Genomic DNA, 9,630 nt, shown 5'->3' with positions numbered 1-9,630 from the left:
TTTAAAAAATTATCTTCAGGAACAATGTTAGTTAGCAGGAGCTATGTTCCTTTCATTTTCTGGTTTCTGCACTTTTTTTTTTTGCGAGAAAACCATCATCATGTATCCATTTGATAACTACACTAAATGATCATTAACTCATTAAATGGTGATTATTTCCTGCAACTCTTTCCTTTACATTTTTAACTTATGACACTAAGATAAGGTGGTTTGTAAACTCAGTAATACATTTATTCCAGTTATAAAAGATAGATTTATCATTAAAAATCAATGTGATTCACTGTATTGAGACTATTAAAGTAGAATTTCCTAAAATATATGTATACATATACATAAAATTTATTAATATAAATTTATTTATACAACAGTTTACATAATGATATTTAAAGTTTTATCAAACATATATCCATATATTCATTTTGCAACTATATGTGTGTGTGTGTGTGTGCATGCGTGTGTGTGTGTATACAAACTTTGCTAATTCTTTGACTCCATCAATTAAGAAAGGAGTTTTTATTTTTAAATGTTCTCATTCTCAAGTCCAAGAACTATGTATGGCACAGATTAGGGTCAAATAAATATATATTAAATGAGTGAAGGAGTGATAAACCTTTTTTTTTTCCTAATTGTTATGTAAAGTTAACCTCAGTGGTGAGAAAATTCCATTGCAGCCGCACTCTCCATGCAGGAATTATACATTGCTATATAAGAACTCGTATTCATGTATGTGAATGCAATAGGGTATTTTTAACTTTTCCCATTTAAAGTACATAGAAGAATGACCAAATACAACAGATTATTCTCCATGAGAAATAGGTACATCGTTTATCTGTTCATCCAACAAGTATTTATCAGGGGCCTATTATATGTCATGCGGTACTCCAGAAACTGAAGATGCCAGTGTGCATGACACATACACCTTGACTTTCAGGCCTAGTGTTCTTTAGAAGAAGAAAGATGAAATTTTATAATCAATTTTATAATCAAAAGTAACTGCAATGGGGTTGGGTTTGTGGCTCGGTGGCAGAGTGCTTGCCTAGGAGGTGTGAGGCACTGGGTTCAATTCTCAGCACCATAAATAAATAAATAAAAAGGTCCATTGACAACTAAAATACCTATATCTAGATAGATAGATAGATAGATAGATAGATAGATAGATACTGCAATGTTTTTCAGACTGGCTAGAAGAAAAAAAGTGACCATGTCAAGATATCAAATGCTGGACAGGGTGTGAGGAAATGGGATTACTCATCTTTCACTGGTGGGATTGCAAAATGGTACAGCCACTGTGGAAATCAGTTCAGCAGTTTCTTACAAAGCTAAACATGCAGATGTGATAAGATTCAACAATTATACTCCTGGGAACTTGTCCCAGGAAAACGAAAACTTGTGTTTGCATAAATATCTGTATGTGAATTCTAAGAAAAACTTTACTCATAATAACCAAAACCTAGAAATGGCTCAGATTTCGTTCAAAAGGTAAAATTGTTAAACAAACTGTGGGATAATCATGCCATAGACGACTACTCAGCAGTAAAAGGAAATGGACAATTGATTCTTCCATGAATTGGAAGAAACTGCAGGAAAATATGCTGAGTGAAAAAAAATCCAATTCTCAAAGGTTGTATACCACATTGTCCTGTTTAGATAACACTGTGATATGAAGTACACTTAGAAGTACAGAAGTTATCAGTGGTTGTCAGGGATTGGGGATGTGGTCAGAGGGCCAGGGAGAGATGGGTATACAAATAAAAGGGCAGCATGAGAGATTCTTGTGGTGAAGAAATTGTTTCATATCTCAGCTGTTGTAGTAGGTGGGGAGAATACAGATGTCAGAAATTCTTTTAAAAATAAAAATGTACTCAAATGAGTCTCAGGTTAAAGTGTAAAGTGTTGAAATCCTGATAAGAGCAGCAGATTCTATCAATTTCAAAATCCTGGTTGTGAAATCTTTCTGGTTGTGTATTGTGATTTTGAACAGTGCCACCATTGGTGAAAACAGGGTAAAGTGCACACAGGATCTCTATTGATTCTAAAAATTGCCTTTAAATATACAATAAAATTCAATTACAATAAAAAGAATGGAAGTGGCCTCTCTTTTACAGGATTACTAATGCCTGACCACACAATGACCTCGCTGTTCTCAATCAGCAGAGGTTGAGATCGCATATCGGAGCAGTTTTCATAAATAGCAGAGATCTTCAAAAACTGACAAAATCATTTTTACATGTCTGCTTATCTTGAATACACCTAATGCTCAGAAAATCTGCTCTCATATCTCATCTTAAAATGTAAGCTCTAGGAAGAGAGCATGGATTTTTTTTTCTTTCCTCACATGATGGGGATTGAACCCAGGGCCTTGTGCATGCAGGGCAAGCACTCTATCCACTGAGCTATATCCCCAATCCTGAGAATGTCTTCCCTTCCTTCTGCTTTTTGCCACTGAACTTTCAGCCCATTGATCGTCACTGGTAAGGGTATTTCGAGTTCATTGGATTATTGTGGCCCTTGGCTAATTTGCCCAGTAACAGGCTATGCATAAAAAGCTTGCCTATGCCATAATAAAGTGGATCAATTTCTCTAAAACTGGTCTCCAGACGTCTCTTTCCAACTCTGTCGCCACACCCTCCTCAGCTGTTTGGTGGGCTTCAGCTGGACAGAGAGAGCCCACAAATTTGGGAGTTTCAACTTAAATTCTGTTTAAGTAATCTGTGTAATCCTTCAACTTATTTCCTTACATGTCTATACATGGTTGGGAAATATTTCTTTTTTTTTAATTTTTATTTAATCCTAAAATTTTATTTAGTTCTTTATTTTAGAATTCCTGAAAACCACACCTGGAAGACAAAGCTCCAGCTATTTTTATAAACTTACTCATTCATCTCACTACCAATGTCACCCCTCTATATGTCAAATTATGGATCCAAGTAGAAAATGACATCCAGATTTAATTATTTCGTTCTTCATTTGATTGTTGGGTTCCCTCAACCATGAAGTTGTAAACCTTTGATTTAAATAATCAAGATATAGTTCTCAGATATAGCTAAATCTCTTTTAAGAAATTTAAGAATGTTGTCAAATCTCTGTCTAGCTGTATACAATTCATCTGTCAAGCAAGTCTGGTAAATAAGGCAAATGTTGTATGAATTAGAATTTTAACCACAATGGTCTATTCTTTTAATTTTAATTCAATACTATAGATAAGTGATATTAAATTTCAAAACACTCTTGCCTCTAAAATATGATTTCTCCTTTGTTTTTGATTTTTTATTCTTTCTTTTTTTTTAGGATTCTAAAATCCTAAAAAAAATACCTAACTTTTTGGGTTTTTTTATTATTTAAATTTTAAAGATAAAATAAACTCAATAGACAAATCAATTATATCTATGAAACACATTCTGTATATATAATCCTTAATTATTAAATGACAATTATTATTTTATGGAACAATTATTAAAATAATTCTGATATTTTAATTTAGCAATTGTTTGTGCTTAATAAAAATAATATAAATTTGTTTGGAATAAGTAAGATAATTTTTTAACATTAAGAAAAGATGAGAAAGCTGTTTTTTAGAGACAGAAACATTCTGTACTTTTAGATAATAATGATAATAATCAGTAAGCTTCCTAATTAGCCAGTATAGTTTTTTGTTATATAATTGACATATTGCTAATAGAATAAAACATTTTCAAAAATCAATTTCTACTTGCTAGATAACCACCAATGTGATTCTGAAGCACTTATAAAAAATAAGTGTCACATTCAAACCAAGATATTTTTTAAAACCTGGAATAATGTTCTTTAGTATACATTTTCTTTTTATAATAAAAGAATACTATTACACAAGGTAGTATGATCCTGTGTGAAGCAGGTGGTTAAGGAGCAAATAAATTACTGGCAGATTTAATTATAATACACTTTTAATTTTTCATGATAAACAACAGATGTGTGTTTACAAAAATACATTATAGTAGAATCAGGTCAATAGAATCTAAATGAAAAAGGCTTAATTTATCTGTTACTCTCTTTTGAATTCAAGGGGACAACCTATTTAAAATAGACACCATTCAATGTAACACAAGTTCAAAGAAGATTAATTTAAATGGGCCAATGAATACCACTTTCATTAATTGTGTTAATAGAAAGGAAGATAATTTCAGAGTACATTAAGACATGGGAGAAAGTAACAACTTAAAATAACCTATTACATTGGAAGCAGCAAAGGAATATAACAAAATAATGTACACATAAACCAGATCACCCACTTCCCGGAATGCTGATAGTATGTTTCTGTCTTTCAATATTTGAATTTCTGCCTGACAGTTAATGTTGTTAAAATTCAGTGAGTATCATTAAATTTCTAAAATTTAAACTTTTGATAAAGACTGAAACTAACATGTATTTGAAGTGTAAATCTAGTAATTTAGGAAATATAATTGCTGAAATATTTTATGTGTATAATTTGATAAAATTAGAAGATTGGATTTAGAGTTCCAATATGTGAGTTATACATCCATTTCTGCCACTTACTGTAAAACATTTCATTTCTAAAAATAGCTGTTTTCAAAAGTTAACAAGATATAATTTCAATACCTACAATGGTCTATGAAAAGAATTCAATGTTTAAAAATTTCTCAGGCCTTCATTTCTTCTTTTGTTTTTGTAATCTTGATGTGTTTTAAAGACCTGGTTTAATGCTATTAATATACATAGTTTCATGTATTGAATTTCTCAATTACTAAAGGCAATCTTTTTATTTTATTTACATTTTTACACATTTTATTTACATTTTTTAATCTTTCTAATTCCATTTTTCCCATAGAATATTTCCCATTATTTATTGAATTCTTTTATTTGACTCAACCTATGACTGACACTGTTACAAGTACTTAGCATTGGTACAACCAAATGAAAGAAACTGCCTTCTAAGATCGCATGATATAAATAGAGACATTCAGCATTTGCACACATGTGAAGAAATTAGTATCCAATGCTTCATGAAACATACAAGATTTGATCTTCATCTTTTTTTTTTAAATCTACCTCAAAATGGGCAAATTAACAACAAAGCAAGAGAAAACATAAAACCTTTTTTTGTGGTGCTTACAGATTCTGCAAAGCAATGATTCAGACAAGGCAGAACAGGTATGGCTTGTCTTTGATCCACAGTAAAGGAGATTAGGGGTCTCAGCTTTAAACACTCAGCCAGCCAAGGGCAGATAGAACTTTGGGACTTCTGCAGTCAGCACTTTGGCTGCTTGCACTGAGATGCCTCAAACTCTGCGTGCACTGGGAACTCTCCTTCGTCTCACCGTCAGTGAGTCTTTGCTTCCCGGAATGCTGAAGCCTCACACCAGCGAAGCACTGAGGCAAGTGTAGAGTGGAAAGTGAAAGCTTTATTAAAGGACTGCAGAGAATACTTCCCCCAAGGAGAAAGGGAATCCAAAAGGCACCTTGGGATGGGGAGGTCTTATCCCTTTTATATCTAAGGTCTTCTTTTGTCCTTCTACATTTACGTTCTTTATCTTGCTTATTTCCCACTCTTCTGCTTGAGACAGGGGATGCTGGTGGGAAGGCCAAAAGCTCGAAAACAGGTGGGCCAGGGAGGAGTCATGGGGCAGGAAGGGCCTAGGGTGATTTGATTAGCACCTCCCTATTTGCTGGGAGCTGCCTCATTAACAGTTCTTTCAGATGGGCTCAGGCCTTGGGGACATTAACATTTCAATTCCCCAGGTGTAGTTCTGATTTCCCAGGCTCAGATTGGACTCCTGTATTTTTTTTTAATGGACTCCATTTTTCTTATTAGACTCGATATCAGACTTATCTATAATTTAATTGTCTAGTAAGACAAAGAACTTAGAAAACAGTTGTTATTTCAGGGAATACATCTATAAATAATGTATAATAGTCTTCACAAGCAAGAAAAACTAACATATTTTGGTGATGAACACCAACCAAAATCTCTGAAACAATATGATGGCAATTCTAAGAGGAAAGTTTATCGCATTGAGCTTCTACATTATAAAAGTAGAAATATCCCAAATAAATACTCTAATGTTAACCTCAAGGCCATGGAAAAGGAAGAACCGATTAATTCCAAAATAAGTAGAAGACGGGAAATAGTTAAGAGTGGATCCAGAATAAGTGAAATTGAAAATTTTAAAAAAAGTACAAAGAATCAATGCAATAAAGAGGTTTTTTTTGACAATATAAATAAAATTAATAGGCTGTCAGTTAAATTTACCAAAATAAAGACAAGTAGAGATGAAAAAGGAGATATCACCAGAGATACTTCTGAAATCCAGAGGATCATTAGAAACTTTTTTGAAAATTTATGATCCCCAATAAACTAGAAAATCTTGAAGATATTGACAAATTTCTAGACATATTTGAGCAACCAAAATGAAACCATGAAGACACAGAAAGACCTAAACAAAGCAATATAAAGCAATGATATTGAAGCAGCAATTAAAAAAGAAAAAAAAATCTTCCTGTAGCCAGGTGTGGTGGCACATCCCTGTAATCTCAGTGGCTCAGGAAGCTGAGGCAGGAGAATCACGAGTTCAAAGCCAACATCAGCAACAGCAAGGTACTAAGCAACTCAGTGAGACCCTGTCTCTAACTAAAATACAAAAAAAAAAAAAGCTGGGGATGTGGCTCAGTGGTGAAGTGCTCCTGAGTTCACCCCTGGCTACCCTCCAGAAAAAGAAAAACAAACAAACAAACAAACAACAACAACAAAAAAACCTTCCTACAAAGAAAAGTCTAGGACCTGATGGGTTCTCAGTCAAGTTCTACCAGATTCTTAAAGAAAACTAATGCCTGTGCTCCTCAGATTATTTCTGGAAATACAAAGAGGGACACCAAAAAATTCATTCTATGAAATGAGTATTATGTCACTAAAACCAGAGTGGAGTTTTTTGGGTCTTCTAAATATTTAGAATCATGTCATCATGGAAAGAAAACTATAGATCAATATCCCTGTTGATCATAGATGCAAAAATCCTTAATAAAATATTAGAAAATCACATTTAAAAATACATTTAAAGACAGTAGAATGAATCTGACATCACTTTCCTATGTACAGTATGAATACACCACAGTGAATCTCAACATCATGTACATCTACAAGACTGGGATCCTAATTCAAATAAGATGTACTTCAATTTGTATAAATATGACTAAATAGATTCTATTGTCATGTATAACAAAAAAGAAAATAAATAAAAATTATAAAAAGAAGCTAGAATACTATGATAAAGAGATTTTCATCTATCCCAGGGATGAAACTTTGGTTCAACACACAAAAATAAGTGAATATAATTTATAACATAATTAGAATTAAGGGTAGGAATCACATGACAATCAATAGATGTAGAAGAAAACTTTTGTCTAGTTCTAGAAACATTCATGTTAAAAAGCATAGAGAAATAAAAGTTAGAAGAAACTTGCCTCAATATTATAAGGGCTATATGTACCAAATTCAAAACCATCATTGCATTGAACAGAAAAAACTAGAAGCATTTTTTCCAAAATACTTTAGAGGACGAAGGTGACTACTCCCATCAGGGAGGAGGGGCTTGTTGAAAATGTTCTCCACAGTGCCTGTAATCTAGGTATGCAATTATTGTAGTATTTTGAAATAGATTGAGGAATTAGTTATTTAAAATGGTAAAATTGCTATTGCACTATATAGGGGTTGAAAAGAGCAGGCGAGAAATATTGAACAAAGGGAAAAAAAGAAAGTGAAAAGGAGAAAATAATGATTTAATAAAGGTATAAAGGGGAAAAAAGTTAAATGGGAGGGGGCACTTTTGAGGCAAAACCAGAAAATGCAAAAGGGAAAAGAGGGACCAAGAGGAATACAGTACTTCTGATCTAAGCAAACAAATATAGAGAAATTCCTTTTAATGCTTCAAAACAGAATAATTTAAGTACTGATATTGTGATGCTTCCTTCTTCATTCTCCTCCTCCTCGTTCTCCTCCTCTAATTTGATTTTTTTAAAAATTATTTTTTTGCTAAGGAGTGCTTTGGACATTCTTAGGTATCCTATTTTTCCAAATGAATTTCATGATTGCTTTTTCTATTTCTATAAGGAATGACCTTGGGATTTTAATCGGAAGTGCATTAAATTTGTATGTTGCCTTGGGTAGTGTGGCCATTTTGACAACCTTAATTCTGCCTATTCAAGAACATGGGAGATATTTTCATCTTCTAAGGTCTTTTTAAATTTCTTTCTTTTATGTTCTGTAGTTTTCATCATAGAAGTATTTTACTTCTTTTGTTAGATTGATTCTCCAATTTTCTTTTTCTTTCATTCTTTTTTTTTTTCTTTTCTTTTTTTTGAGGCTATTGTGAACTGGGTAGTTTTCCTAACTTATCTTTCAGCAGATTCATCACTGATGCATAGAAACACATTTGATTTATGGGTGTTAATTTTATATCCTGCTACTTTGCTGAATTCACTTATGCATTCTAGAAGCTTTTGGGTGGAGTTTTTTGGATCTTCTAAATATTTAGAATCATGTCATCAGTAAATAGGGTAGTTTGATTTCTTTATTCTGTCTAATCACTCTGGCTAGAGTGTGAAGGACGATGTTGAACAGAAGTGGTGAAAGAAAGCATCCCTGTCTTGTTCTCAATTTTAGAAGGAATGATTTTAATTTTTCTCCATTTAGAATGAGGTTGGCCTTGAGTTTAGCATGTATAGCTTTTACAATGTTGAAGTATGTTCCTACTATCCCTAGTTTTACTAGCATTTTGAACATGAGGGGGGTGCTGCATTTTGTCAAATGCTTTTTCTGCATCTATTGAAATAACCATATGATTCTTGTCTTTAAGTCTATTGATGTGATGAATAATGTTTATTGATTTCAGTACATTGAACCAATATTGCATCACTTGGATGAACCCAATTTGATCATGGTGCAATTTGCCAGAATTTTATTAAAAAGGTTTGCATCTATGTTCATCAGGGATATTGGTCTGAAGTATTTTCCCTTGATGTGACTTTGCCTGGTTGTGATACTAGCTTCATAGAATGAGGTTGGAAGGATTCTCTTCTTTTCTATTTCATGCAATAATTTGAGAAATATTGGTGTTAATTCTTCTTTGGTTTTGTAGAACTTGGCTGAGAATTTGCCTGGGCCTAGTATTTTCTTAGTTGATAGGCTTTTGATGGTGTTTTCTATTTCACTGCTTGAAATTGATCTGTTAAAATTGTATACTATAGAGTTATAGCAATAAAAACAGCATGGTACTGGCACCAAAACATACATGTAGACAAATGGCACACAATAGAAGACATAGAGACAAACCAACATAAATACAGTTATCTCATACTACACAAAGACATCAAAAACATCCATTGGAGAAAAGATATCCTCTTCAACAAATTTTTCTTGGAACATTAGGAATCCATATGTACCAAAATGAGATTAAATCCTTATCTCTCACCCTGCACAAAACTGAACTCAAAGTGGATCATGGACTTAGGCATTAGAACAAAAATCCGGCATCTACTAGATGAAAAAGTAGGTCCAAATCTCCATCATATTGGCTTAGAAAATGAATTCCTCAACAAATCTCTAAAATGCAAGAAGTAAATTAAAGAACCAATAAATGG

The sequence above is a fragment of the Spermophilus citellus genome (assembly GCF_964194105.1).
Source record: "Spermophilus citellus genome assembly, chromosome: 16".
NCBI classification, from domain to species: domain Eukaryota; kingdom Metazoa; phylum Chordata; class Mammalia; order Rodentia; family Sciuridae; genus Spermophilus; species Spermophilus citellus.
The sequence above is the reverse complement of the archived record's forward strand: the minus strand, read 5'-3'. Positions refer to the sequence as shown.